The following is a 15296-nucleotide window of genomic DNA, read 5'->3' as shown; positions in this document are numbered from 1 at the left end:
AAACTCTTTATTAGAAACACAGATGAAACATACAAGGCAACAACACTGGCGGGTGACGCAGGGACCTCGATGGTCAAACACGGGTGAGTCTGGGCTGGCGCTGAGTGAAGTGACGGTGATGGTGAATTCCGGCGTGAAAGACGAACAGAACAGCGAACAGGAATCCAGGAACAAACACCACACGATCACAGAACGGGAACAGGAACACAGGATCAGGACACCAGACAGCACAAGACTTCAACAACGATCTGACAATGGAGAGGAGAAAACGGTGAGTATTTAAGGAAGTGATGATGAGTCGCAGCTGGCGCCGATGATGATTGCAGATTGATGAATGAGCATGATTGCTCCGGCCACACCCACAGATCCACGCGACACACACACACATACACAAATAACAAATGCACGAGACAAAAAGAAAGCAATGCATTCGTGAACCGTGACATTTACATGATTTTAATTAATCCCAAACAGTATTAATGTACGTTCACTGATTCTAGCTTCTCTCTTTTCTGTCTCTTTCTTTTCATGTGAACTGTGAACACATGCTTACATTCATAAATATAAATTTTATTTCTATTCAATTTTCAAAATTATTTATAGCCTATATAAAAGACGAGAGTGGTAGGCTACATGTTACGGACATATTATCATGGTACAGTTCAGCCTATCATATAAAATGTATGACAAATAAGGGCGTGGTTAACTTTGATTGACAGCTGATAACGAGCATAGGCTGCGCCAAGGAGAATGACAACATAAGAAGCGCCATTTTTTAACACAGTTGAAATATAATACTACTGTTTTTGAATCATGAAATGTAGTTTTAAGAGTTTTTCAGGTGAGAATGTAGTTGTTTAAAGCTCAAATCTGTGGTTTATTTATAAAGATTTATGAAAATTGTATCCAGTTGTGAGATCCAGCGATGACCGGGCGCTCGGCGCTCACGTACCCCGCCTGGAGCAACCTTTCCTCGGCTAGTCGTTCTGAGGTTCGCCGCTGACTCTGGCGTCTCTGTAGTGGTTAAACATGAGATATAATTCGTCTTGTCTATATCTAATGGGCGATTTTTGGTCTCGTGAATCTATAATTTGTTCCCTGGCCAATCGTTTTGGCTGAGGGGAAGTTTCTGACGTGCACTGCATCCTTTACCCATATATGGATTGGCCAGAAGGTGGGCGGGGTTAGGATTTCCCAAGATTTTCCAAGATGGCGCCGCCCATACCCCCATAAACGGCTTCAAAACCGTTCTTCAGAAAGTGGGAACTATGGGTGATGTCACAGACGCTTTGTCCATATTTTTTACAGTCTATGACATGAACTTGGTGAGCTCGCGCAAAAAATCTTCAGCACGGCGACTCATTTAAACCCCTCTGATTGGCCGATGTGTTCAACAGACATGTCTGTGATTGGCTACAATGCTCAACGCTGCAAAAGCACGTCGTAAGTAGCCTACATTTAATGCAAAGGGAAGAAATATAAATAAAACTGTAATATGCACTTTTCATGATTAGGTAATCGCGGCCGCTGTAATATTATTCATATTTGTTTTTCTGATTAATTGTTTTGCTCTATGAGAAAGACAATTTAACAAAATATTCGGGGCTTTACTAAAAACATTCGGGGCTTAAGCCCCCTTAGCCCAGCCCTAGCGCCGCCCCTGGCAAGCATTACCCGTTTGATGAGGAGCATGAGGCGCAGGAGAAAGGCAGAGGGTCCAGCGCAACAAGCAAAGGAGAACAAAGGAAAGAGCTTTATATATGGAGTTTAGAAGGGGGTTTCCAGAACTGTGGACAGTTCAAGACTCTGGATTGGACAGATTGTCTGTAAAAGACAGACAAGAATCTGTGCGGAGGGCGTGTGGACTATAAAAAGTATTGTAAGGAAGGTAACACTTTACGGTAAGGGTACATGAATTATCATGAATTCATGTATAAATTCATGCATGAAATATGCATTCATTCATGCATTAATATCTCATGAATCATCAGGAACTAACACGAGTTCAACGTTTTTCATTCATGACTTCATGGATGAACAACACCTTAATTAAAACATTAACTAAGATGAGTACATCATCATGAATTATGATTTATTACGCATGATCATGATGTTTTCTTTGTTCACACAAAAAATTGGTCTTTACCACCCATTGTGGATACAGCTATGGTTATGGTACATTAATCATCATGAATTCATGCATAAAAAAGTATTAATTCATGCATGCAAGACTGCTCTTCGAATTATTAAAGGAATGTACAAAAATCCACATGATCTAATGCATGCATACAGGCTAGAACAGTATATCAATTAATGTGAGAACTTTTTTTCTGAATTATGATCTGAGTTTCCAAGCATGTTCATGTCTTCTTCATAGCCTGCAGGTAAATGGACAGAGCCCAAAATTGGCCAATCACAGCACATATTATACGAATTCTGTTGGCATTCAAATACTAGTCATCATTAACTAAGCATTATTTATCAATGACTTCATCATGTGTGTGGCCCCTCAACTAAAGTGGTGACTTGGTGCTTTGAAACACTGATGAACAATGTGTTTTCATTGTGATCTGAGTTATCCATCATGTTCATGTCTTCTTCATAGCCTGCAGGTAAATGGACAGACCCCAAAATTGGCCAATCACAGCACATAACATACGAATTCTGTTGGCATTCAAATACAGTAGTCATCATTAACTAAGCATTATTTATCTATGACTTCCTCATGTGTGTGGCCCCTCAACTAAAGTGGTGACTTGGTGCTTTGAAACACTGATGAACAATGTGGCATAACTGTGAAATGACATGAATATGAACATGAAAGTTCAAGCCTTTGCAAACAATGTACTGTGGACACAAATGGACTTTGATCTTAACTTGCAACGTGATCTCATGAGAATACGTGTGTATTTTTACGTAAAGTGTAGTTCTACCATACGTACATTTATTTACGTTTTATACACACAGAAACGTATAATACTGACAGTGGACAGCACAAAAACGTAATTTATTTACTTATAAACAACTTACACAAACAACGACGTACAAATTTGGGCGTATTCCTATTTAACTTATGCATATTCAAATCGTGGCTTCAAATTAATGTTTTGAGTCATAATACACTAAAACACAACATAAATTCACAAAAGAAATCAATTTTATTAGCTTAATGTGATCAAATCTTTATAATCCATACGTTGTTTGCAAGAAACAGATCCAAATGCAGCTCTTTATCCAGTGATCTTCATCTCCATTTCTCTCAGAGACCAACGTCAAATCCCGCGCTCGTGGTGAATTCAAATTCAAAAATTGCGCCCGAAGCGTTACGACATGTTTTACGGCAGTGATATCAAACGCTCATTGGCTCTCGCATGCTTCGTCACAGATTGCGACATGCCGTTTTTAAGTTGTGTACTACATTTGAAATGGAGAAGCGCGCGCGCCTTCACAGAGCGAACAGCAAACCGAACCGGATTAACATTTTCATGGATTAATAACTTAAATTCTGCTCTGTAACGTTACCTCATACAAAACTATTATATAACGTTACTACCAGAGAGGACTGCGACACATCGTCATGTGAACGACTTTTGGTACCGGTTTTGACATTTTCTCAATAAATAAATGATTGTGATTGTCTGTCTGTTGTTTTAATTTATAATTGTAGTTACGTAGTTTTAAGAAATGGTTAGGTTTAGGGGTAGGGGTAGGATTGGTTGCTCAAACTATCCTTTAATGCTACATTGTTAATAAAACTGCCATTTCCCTACACCTGTCCATTACGTTTTATCCTTTTAATATTGTCTATAAAATGGGTTTGTTTAGGTGTGGGAGTAGGTTTAAGGGATCTTACATTTATAATCTATAAAATGGTAAAAGGGAAATTATACAGATATCTTTATAATATGAAATATTCGCTGCATTTTTGGGTTTTTAATTCAACACAATCAAAAATGTTATGTTAAAATACTCAACAGATGTTTACTTCATCCCAATTACAAGCAATATAAACAGCATATATGGTCAATATTTTCTCTTTACCTTTGTTAGATCACATTTAAGAATTGCAACCGCGTGTGGGAATGGCAGGAGTAGAAGCACAAAACTCACTCTTGCACTCTTTCACACTTACACACAATCTCTCTCTCACACGCACGCACACACACACTCATGCAGACACATACACACACCCACAACACACACACAGACACACACAAAACCACTTTTATTAGCCCCGGGTCCAGTGGACCCGAACATCCTGTGTGTAATATAAATGTGTAGGGGGGGTGTACAGTGTGTTTTCATTAAAAATGTGTTCTGATATATATTCCTCACAGAAAATGAGCCAAGGCCAATGAGTCTCAGTTTGAAAAAATAATTAATTGTATCATTTTTCTTTTGATAAAAAATGAAAACGGGTCCAACAGACCCGAACACCATACAAGGGTTAAACCAGTTAAATCAACAGCTGGAAAGAGCTGAGAAGGAATTCAGTAACGTTACACCATGAACTTCTGAAAACTCTTTACAAAACCATAAAGCTGTTTTACAATTTCATGATATGGAGGAGTCACATCAGTAGCTTAAAGGTGACTCTTTACCCAAAAAGAGATCAAGCTGTTTGTGAAACATTTTTTTTTAAACAGCTTTATGGTTTTTAACTGGTTTATACCGTTTAAGAATAAAGCAGTAGAGTTAAGATCAAAGTCCATTTGTGTCCACAGTACATTGTTTGCAAAGACTTGAACTTGAATGTTCATATTCATGTCATTTCACAGTTATGCCACATTGTTCATCAGTGTTTCAAAGCACCAAGTCACCACTTTAGTTGAGGGGCCACACACATGAGGAAGTCATAGATAAATAATGCTTAGTTAATGATGACTACTGTATTTGAATGCCAACAGAATTCGTATGTTATGTGCTGTGATTGGCCAATTTTGGGGTCTGTCCATTTACCTGCAGGCTATGAAGAAGACATGAACATGATGGATAACTCAGATCATAATGAAAACACATTGTTCATCAGTGTTTCAAAGCACCAAGTCACCACTTTAGTTGAGGGGCCACACACATGATGAAGTCATAGATAAATAATGCTTAGTTAATGATGACTAGTATTTGAATGCCAACAGAATTCGTATAATATGTGCTGTGATTGGCCAATTTTGGGCTCTGTCCATTTACCTGCAGGCTATGAAGAAGACATGAACATGCTTGGAAACTCAGATCATAATTCAGAAAAAAAGTTCTCACATTAATTGATATACTGTTCTAGCCTGTATGCATGCATTAGATCATGTGGATTTTTGTACATTCCTTTAATAATTCGAAGAGCAGTCTTGCATGCATGAATTAATACTTTTTTATGCATGGATTCATGTACCATAACGATAGCTTTATCCAGAATGGGTGGTAAAGACCAATTTTTTGTGTGAACAAAAAACAAACATCATGATCATGCGTAATAAATCATAATTCATGATGATGTACTCATCTTAGTTAATGTTTTAATTAAGGTGTTGTTCATCCATGAAGTCATGAATGAAAAACGTTGAACTCATGTTAGTTCCTGATGATTCATGAGATATTAATGCATGAATGAATGCATATTTCATGCATGAATTTATACATGAATTCATGATAATTCATGTACCCTTACCGTAAAGTGTTACCAAAATATATAATTGAAATTAAGAAGCTTGCCTGCCTAAAGTCTCTGTTTTACAAAAGATTGAGCTGGGCTGGATTTCCCGAAACCTTCTTAACGCTACGTCGTTCTTAAGTTACACCTTAAGCTGTACCTTTTCGTTAATACGTGTTTCCCGAAACGTTCTTAGTTAAGTATACCTCTGTAAGTCATACGTTCGTAAGGTTGGTCTGGATCACTCTTAGCTTTACCTTATCACTGTTGCAGGTCTATATGAATATAATTCTGAAGTTTTAATACACCCAGACAGTGTTCAATTAGGCTAATTCAAGAGTTTTCATGCAAAGAATAAAACTGTCATTACACTGATTGTTGTTAGATTTTTAATTATATTATTATACAATATTATTAATTTAATTAAAAAGCGCTTTCAAAGGCCAGTGAAAGCATAGGCTACTGTCAGTTAAGTCCTATTCGGACGCTAATATTGTTTCTCATGGGCTCGTCCGGTATTTTAAACATTTACAGGGGTAAGTCGGTGATTTTAGTGCCGTCCGAATCCATAATATCAGTGTTTTTCTCACCCAACACGCGTAAAAATCCCTGGCCAAATTAGTACCTACTGTACTTGTACCTGAACAGGTCGTACGTTAATTTAACTGCCGTCTGAATCCACATCTCCGAGTTTACAAGAAGAGTTAGTTAAGTTATACCTTAAGAGTCTTCGTAGCGCGCTAAGAGACGGGAAACTCAGCCCTGAACTAAACCACGGAGCAGTCTTTCCACTGAATTGTAAGTAGGCTATGGAAATTTATATACATACTTATTGTTTAGAACGAATTTGACTGACTTTACCTAACCTGAGAATAAACGAAATAAGGTAGAAGGTGTCTATATTTAAGACCAAACAAGGAGTTAAATTAAGCACCATAAAACAATATGTAAATACTATATTTTTCAGTAAATAGATTCAACGTATTTCTGTTGAAGATTTGCATTACATTGGGTTTATAATATTGATAATTTTGATACTTAAGGCAAGATAATATTATTGAGTTTACAGTAGCCTGGTTTAAAGTGAAAGTGTTTATTAACGCTGATTAAGATAAATGACCTTTCAATTGATGCTTATTGCACTTATAGTATTGATAGCCATTTAAAAAGGGTAGAATATTAATGTAACTTTAAAAGTTCATGCTTATTTAACCAAGCACTTGAGATAGCTGCATACAATTAGTGTTTTACTGTCATTTAGTTATAAAGACACTGTATTGCCATTTTGCATTAAGTTAAAAGCTACCATTAAGGTAAATGCTAACAAATAAGTAATAATTAGGGAATTACATTAGAGCATTAATTAATATTAGAGGGAGATATCTCTCGCTACATAGGAATTCGGGGCACGCACTCCACACTAATAGCTAGACACGCTAGGGGGCGCTACATGTTTATGTACAGCTCAAATAGAAATAAAATATTAATGATTCAGTTATTAATGGGTTTTACATGCTTGTCATGGGCGTTTGAACATTACTGTAGTGCTAATATTGTGTTAAGTTAATAGGATTATTTAACATTTAGTCTGGTCAACACTACTATGAACATAAAACAGTGTGACAATAACTTTTTTTGGTGAACTTATAAGTGCAAATATCCCGTCCCATTTTAACAACCTTAATTAACATAAAATTATATTTAGCCACCAAAGACAAAATTAGCTTAAAAAGCTCATCAAAAGCTCCAAGTGAAGTAGTTGCTTGACAGGGTATGAGATTCCTGTCGACCACAATGTAGAACTGAAGCACTTTTGCTTTGGTTTGTCCAGTGGCCAGAAGATTGGACTGCCTGTCTTCTGTAGGCACTTGGACTGATTAATAACAATATAACAATTACTTAAATGCCATAAATTCTAGCATACATTTAACATCGGAACATAAATTTACCACAAATTAAGACTCTTAAGAGCAAATTACATCTTTGAAACAAAGAAAACCCCTACGTGCTTTAGAGTTATAACAGTTCACTATTCTTATGGTTTGGTTTACAGTTAGGATATTTACTATGCTCAAGAAAAACTCCAGAACATAAGCTAAGCTTTTCAGGAGGCGATCAGCAGCATCTCTCACACTGATCTTGCTCTCTTCCTTCCAGAGGAATTTTTCTAGAGAACTGTCAAGATCTTTTACCTTAATTACTGTTGTCTCCTTAATCACATTATCCTTGAAGGAGGTATTCCACTTCTCTAAAATATCGGGATGCTGTTTCCAGGCCAAACATCAAAGCACAGTATTTTTGGATCTGAAGAAAAAAACATTGTGTTTACAGTCATTATTTACATCAGAAATTAGCACTGGTAACATTTGAGCACATAAAGTGTCAGAAGAAAACAAAACCAAATCAAATATGTTCATTAATTATGTTTCAAGTTTACTTCAAGTTTACTTTCAAGTTTCAAATGCTTTTTTTTTTTTTTGCTGTAAAACAATAACTTTACTACTACCCAAAAATCATAAAGACATCAAAGTACTTTGTGCATTTACTTTATAATATAGCTTCATTTACAGACTTGCCTTCAGTGACAAACTCCAAAAGGCCTGGCTCTGGTTATTTTCTAGTGTCCATTGTGTTCTTGCCTTTACTGTCCAACCTGTAAAAGGTAAGCAAACTTGAATGACATTTTATACAAACAAACATTACACATAAGTACAAATAGGCCTACATAAGATACAAATTCAAACAGAAAACTAATACAAATTTATTTTGTCACCAAATGCATGACAACATTCCAGTGTGGGCACAGGCGTCGGTTTATGTTTTTGCCAGTGGGTGCTTATCCTCCATAGGAAAACACACAGACTCAATATAATCAGGTCATTTTGTGTTTTACCTCAGATTCTGTTTAATACCAACACACATATTACAGCAAGAACAACCATGTGCCTATGTCAATTGTCAAAACAATTAAAACTTTATATTCACACATAAGCACTAAATATTGTTACAGATTTACAATAATAACTATAAAGCTAGAACTAAGTTGTACAGAAATAATCTCTCACGTCAGGTCACTCACTAATGCACGTCTGCTCAACTAATACTAATACAAAATAAGACAAAAAATGCCACGGCGGGAGAAGCAAAACCTGTTTACTCGTTCTTGAGTTGCTATCTGTCGGCTGATACAGCGCTTCCCTCCAGCACTTATTGCTAGAGCACGTATTTGCGTGTCTCACGAAGAGATGCACGATTGGAGCGCTGTACAGACTGATCGGTGCATGTTATCAAAGTGCCACGAGAACGCTGCTAGAATATTAACAAAACATACAAAAAAAAAAATTATTAAACATTTATGAAACGCATAGTCATGTTTTGTAAATTATTAGTTAATCATTAACTAATCAAATGTAAATGACTTATAACTGAATCTACAAAACATACATAAAATAATGAACATATCACTTATTAATCATTTATGAATGCATATTCATGTTTCGTAAATGATTAGTTTATCATTTACTAATCACTTGTAAATGACTTGTAACGGAATTTACAAAACATACATAAAATGTTAATACATCACTTGCTAATCATTTATGAATGTTTTGTAAATGATTAGTTCATCATTAACAAACCACTTATAAATGACTTACAACTGAACATTATTATAAAGTGTTACCAAGCAAGGATTTCAGTTTTATTACTATTTAAGAAATCCAAGTCCATCCAGCATTTAAAGTTTTGGAGACATGCAATCAGATTAGACACAGAACAGTTGTTGTTTTTAACAGGAAGATAAAGCTGAGTGTCGTCTGCATAGAAATCGTGGGTTTCTGAATAATACAAGCATATACAGTGAGGAAAATAAGTATTTGAACACCCTGCTATTTTGCAAGTTCTCCCACTTGGAAATCATGGAGGGGTCTGAAACTGTCATCGTAGGTGCATGTCCACTGTGAGAGACATAATCTAAAAAACAAAATCCAGAAATCACAATGTATGATTTTTTAACTATTTATTTGTATGATACAGCTGCAAATAAGTATTTGAACACCTGTCTATCAGCTAGAATTCTGACCCTCAAAGACCTGTTAGTCTGCCTTTAAAATGTCCACCTCCACTCCATTTATTATCCTAAATTAGATGCACCTGTTTGAGGTCGTTAGCTGCATAAAGACACCTGTCCACCCCATACAATCAGTAAGAATCCAACTACTAACATGGCCAAGACCAAAGAGCTGTCCAAAGACACTAGAGACAAAATTGTACACCTCCACAAGGCTGGAAAGGGCTACGGGGAAATTGCCAAGCAGCTTGGTGAAAAAAGGTCCACTGTTGGAGCAATCATTAGAAAATGGAAGAAGCTAAACATGACTGTCAATCTCCCTCGGACTGGGGCTCCATGCAAGATCTCACCTCGTGGGGTCTCAATGATCCTAAGAAAGGTGAGAAATCAGCCCAGAACTACACGGGAGGAGCTGGTCAATGACCTGAAAAGAGCTGGGACCACCGTTTCCAAGGTTACTGTTGGCAATACACTAAGACGTCATGGTTTGAAATCATGCATGGCACGGAAGGTTCCCCTGCTTAAACCAGCACATGTCAAGGCCCGTCTTAAGTTTGCCAATGACCATTTGGATGATCCAGAGGAGTCATGGGAGAAAGTCATGTGGTCAGATGAGACCAAAATAGAACTTTTTGGTCATAATTCCACTAAACGTGTTTGGAGGAAGAAGAATGATGAGTACCATCCCAAGAACACCATCCCTACTGTGAAGCATGGGGGTGGTAGCATCATGCTTTGGGGGTGTTTTTCTGCACATGGGACAGGGCGACTGCACTGTATTAAGGAGAGGATGACCGGGGCCATGTATTGCGAGATTTTGGGGAACAACCTCCTTCCCTCAGTTAGAGCATTGAAGATGGGTCGAGGCTGGGTCTAACAACATGACAATGACCCGAAGCACACAGCCAGGATAACCAAGGAGTGGCTCTGTAAGAAGCATATCAAGGTTCTGGCGTGGCCTAGCCAGTCTCCAGACCTAAACCCAATAGAGAATCTTTGGAGGGAGCTCAAACTCCGTGTTTCTCAGCGACAGCCCAGAAACCTGACTGATCGAGAAGATTTGTGTGGAGGAGTGGGCCAAAATCCCTTCTGCAGTGTGTGCAAACCTGGTGAAAAACTACAGGAAACGTTTGACCTCTGTAATTGCAAACAAAGGCTACTGTACCAAATACTAACATTGATTTTCTCAGGTGTTCAAATACTTATTTGCAGCTGTATCATACAAATAAATAGTTAAAAAATCATACATTGTGATTTCTGGATTTTTTTTTTTAGATTATGTCTCTCACAGTGGACATGCACCTACGATGACAATTTCAGACCCCTCCATGATTTCCAAGTGGGAGAACTTGCAAAATAGCAGGGTGTTCAAATACTTATTTTCCTCACTGTATAAGGCAAAAAGAAGAGGACCCAGAATAGAGACTTGTGGGACACCATTGGAGATTTGAGAATGAGGTGAGAAACATTTCCCCAAAATTAACAGAAAAAGTTCTGTCCTTAAAGTAAGATGCAAACCAAATTCAGCACAGATCCCTGAAACCCAGCTACATGATCAAGTCTTTGCAAAAGGATGTCATGATCTACTGTGTCAAATGAGACACAAATCAGTGGAGATCTCTAATGGGGATTTAAAAATACATTAATTGTACTAAAAAGGACATTCGGCCTTTGTGCATTTTGTGCAAGACAAAACAAAAGTTTGATAATATGTGTAACATTTTTGTACTTTGTACAGAACACCTTTTTTGAAGAATCTCCAAACTCAGAAAATAGTTCCCCAGTTGAGTAGTTTAACTGGAACTGAATGATTTGGTGGAATCAGAGAGATTAAACTGTATTTGTTATCCATGATTGACTTTGTATCAAGTGATTATTCATTTGACATTACACACATCCACCAGCCAAAGTAAATAAACTATTAAACTAAAGGTGCTTAGTGTGTGTGATGTGATGAATCGGTGGGATGGACGTCCGCTCCCACGTTAAGAGGCGGATACAGTATTGATATAAATAGGCGGATCATTATATCTCTGATCATATCGTCAGTGAGTTTACTCAGATTGTGAATAATGTTTGCACGAGGAATCATCGTCCTTCTCTGCGTCCTAGGTGAGTAATATAATGATTTCATTTACAAAACAACTGATGTTAGGATGTTGGTAATTTGCCACATGAGGACCTGCGATACACACTGACACTCAGCAACAGTCTTAGTTAATATTAAAGAGTTCATTTAAAAATAATTAGTTAATTTAGTTAATAATGAAGAGTTTGATTGTTTAAATAAAGTATGCACGTTCTTTAGAGTCTTAATTCATCTATGCCAAGTAGGACAAATGAAAAATGCTTAAGATAAGTCACATTCAGACATTTTTAAGTGTTATTTAAGGGATAGTTCACAAAACAAAAAGTCTAAAGTTCTGTTTTTGTTCAATGGGCAAAACTAGAAGTTAGCATGTATGTTATTTCCTCTTGTCATATCATGATTAACTTTAATCCTTGTTTTTCCTTCTTGACTCAAACAGTGGCCATATCTGATGGAGCAAGAGAGGTGAGCAAATAAAGGCTGTAGAATTGCTTCTTTCCACATGAAAATAACTCAATAAATTAACTTTTTTTTTCTTTTTATGTGACCAGCCTAATTGCAGGCACTCGTCTAACATATGCACAAAGGAGTATTCACCTGTGTGTGGATCCAATGGAATAACATACGGCAATGAATGCATGCTGTGTGGTGCCATCAAGTGAGTTTAAAAATACATGTATTTTAAAATAAAGTACTGTAGGTTTAAAATTAGTTTAGAGTCTGTAACTTTCAAACTATAATCTTCAATTTAATCTCTCTCTTTTTAGGGCATCAAACACTAAAATCTTGATCCAGAAGCAAGGCCCATGTTAAATGAACATCTGGAGGAGTGACAGAGGATGGCACCATGATTCAGCTTGACAGACCTTTAGTCAGCTACTCATGTCTCATTCATTATGACCTGAATGTGTAATGGTTTAATCCATAAATAAATGTTGCATATTGAAGCTGTTCTGTTTGGCTCTGTTTTCTCCCTCAAGTCAAATTTGAAAGACGAGATGATAAAATAGGGGGAAATAGGTGAAGGTTTACTTTGAAAGAGGCACCCAAACCATATCTAGAGAGCAGAATATTATAAAGGTATCACAAATACCATAATTTGTCTTAAATACGCTGTAATGTGTTGTTTTTAAAGTCCCTATGTGGTAAAAAATCAAGTTTTTAATGTTGTTTATATGTCTATGTGGTGTTTTTAAAGTGTCATGAAACACATTAGTCAGGTCGTTTACACCTCAGAGTTGCAAAAAGTCTCAAGAAATGGGAGTGTAAAGCTGTGGAAAATTGGGAGTGTAGAAGGTGGGAAAAGGGGAGACAACAACCAATAAAACACAGACCTGCAACACACTCATTATACAGACACATATTGAAATATGACCGCAGAGAAAAATAAAATAAAACAATGAACCATTTAAAAAATCTAACCCTTCATAACAACAAACTCCCAAAACGAGGCAGAAATGCAGAAGAACATTTATTAAATTTAAGAGCACTAAACTAAGCTCTGTCTACATCGTCTTCTGTGTATCAGAATAATCCATTGTGTCATTGCGTTCATGATCAGTACAGCTGTATCAGTGTTCTTATTTGCACATTTTCATTTGAAGAAGACGTGATTCATTTTGTGCGCATACACGGTGCTGGTTCATGTTTAGAGCACTAGACTAGAGTATATGAGATACATTATATTGCCAAAAGTATTGGGACACCCCTCCAAATCATTGAATCCTGGTGTTCCAATCACTTCCATGGCCACAGTTATATAAAATCAAGCACTAGGCATGTAGACGCTTCTACAAACATTTGTGAAAGAATGGGTCAGGAGCTCAGTGAATTCAAGCGTGGTACCATGATAGGTTGACACCTGTGCAATAAGTCCATTCGTGAAATTTTCTCATGACTACATATTCCACGGTCACCTGTTAGTAGTATTATAACAAAATGCAAGTAATTGGGAACAACAGCAACTCAGCCACGAAGTGTTAGGCCACGTAAAATCCCTGAGCGGTTCAATGCATGCTGAGGCTCACAGTGCGCAGAAGTCGCCAACTTTCTGCAGAGTCAATAGCTACAGACATCCAAACTTTGTGTGGCCTTCAGATTAGCTCAAGAACAGTGCGAGAGCTTCATGTAATGGGTTTCCATGGTTGAGCATCTGCATCCAAGCCTTACATCTCCAAGTGCAATGCAAAGCGAGTGGTGTAAAGCGTGGGATGCAGTGGTGTAAAGTGTCGGATGCAGCGGTGTAAAGCGTGGGATGCAGTGGTGTAAAGTGTCGGATGCAGCGGTATAAAGCGTGGGATGCAGTGGTGTAAAGTGTGGGATGCAGTGTTGTAAAGCGTGGGATTGCAGAGGTGTAAAGTGTCAGATGCAGTGGTGTAAAGCGTAGGATGCAGTGGTGTAAAGCGTGGGATGCAGTGGTGTAAAGCGTGGGATGCAGCGGTGTAAAGCGTGGGATGCAGTGGTGTAAAGTGTGGGATGCAGTGGTGTAAAGCGTGGGATTGCAGAGGTGTAAAGTGTCAGATGCAGTGGTGTAAAGCATAGGATGCAGTGGTGTAAAGCGTGGGATGCAGTGGTGTAAAGCGTGGGATGCAGTGGTGTAAAGCGTGGGATGCAGTGGTGTAAAGCATGGGATGCAGTGGTGTAAAGCGTGGGATGCAGTGGTGTAAAGCATGGGATGCAGTGGTGTAAAGCGTCAGATGCAGTGGTGTAAAGCGTGGGATGCAGTGGTGTAAAGCATGGGATGCAGTGGTGTAAAGTGTGGGATGCAGTGGTGTAAAGCATGGGATGCAGTGGTGTAAAGTGTCAGATGCAGTGGTGTAAAGCGTGGGATGCAGTGGTGTAAAGCATGGGATGCAGTGGTGTAAAGCATGGGATGCAGTGGTGTAAAGTGTCAGATGCAGTTGTGTAAAGCGTGGGATGCAGTGGCATAAAGCGTGGGATGCAGTGGCGTAAAACGTGGGATGCAGTGGTGTAAAGTGTCAGATGCAGCGGTGTAAAGCGTGGGATGCAGTGGTGTAAAGCGTGGGATGCAGTGTTGTAAAGCACGGGATGCAGTGGTGTAAAGCGTGGGATTGCAGAGGTGTAAAGTGTCAGATGCAGTGGTGTAAAGCGTGGGATGCAGTGGTGTAAAGCGTGGGATGCAGTGGTGTGAAGCGTGGGATGCAGTGGTTTAACGCGTGGGATGCAGTGGTGTAAAGCGTGGGATGCAGTGGTGTAAAGCATGGGATGCAGTGGTGTAAAGCTTGGGATGCAGTGGTGTAAAGCGTGGGATGCAGTGGTGTAAAGCGTGGGATGCAGTGGTGTAAAGCGTGGGATGCAGTGGTGTAAAGCGTGGGATGCAGTGGTGTAAAGCGTGGAATGCAATGGTGTAAAGCATGGAATGCAATGGTGTAAAGCGTGGGATGCAGTAGTGTAAAGCTTGGGATGCAGTAGTGTAAAGCGTGGGATGTAGAGGTGTAAAGCATGTCGTCACTGGACTCTAGAGCAGTGGAGAC

At 38.3% G+C, this 15296-nt stretch overlaps 1 protein-coding gene and 1 long non-coding RNA gene across 2 annotated transcripts in view; one reads left to right on the top strand and one right to left on the bottom strand.

Moving 5' to 3' along the window:
- Nucleotides 1-15296, bottom strand: part of LOC311094431 (nuclear factor 7, brain-like) — an 85653-nt gene that overhangs the window by 30363 nt on the left and 39994 nt on the right. The gene's annotated exons all lie outside the window — the stretch shown is intronic.
- LOC311094445 lies at nucleotides 11771-12749 on the top strand. Its single transcript, XR_014608660.1, has 4 exons — nucleotides 11771-11825; nucleotides 12242-12267; nucleotides 12354-12460; nucleotides 12570-12749. It is a non-coding gene; the product is annotated as an uncharacterized lncRNA (long non-coding RNA).

This window comes from Abramis brama, assembly GCF_963993115.1.
Source record: "Abramis brama genome assembly, chromosome: 13".
Lineage (NCBI taxonomy): Eukaryota > Metazoa > Chordata > Actinopteri > Cypriniformes > Leuciscidae > Abramis > Abramis brama.
This window is presented reverse-complemented; position numbering and strand designations above follow the sequence as displayed.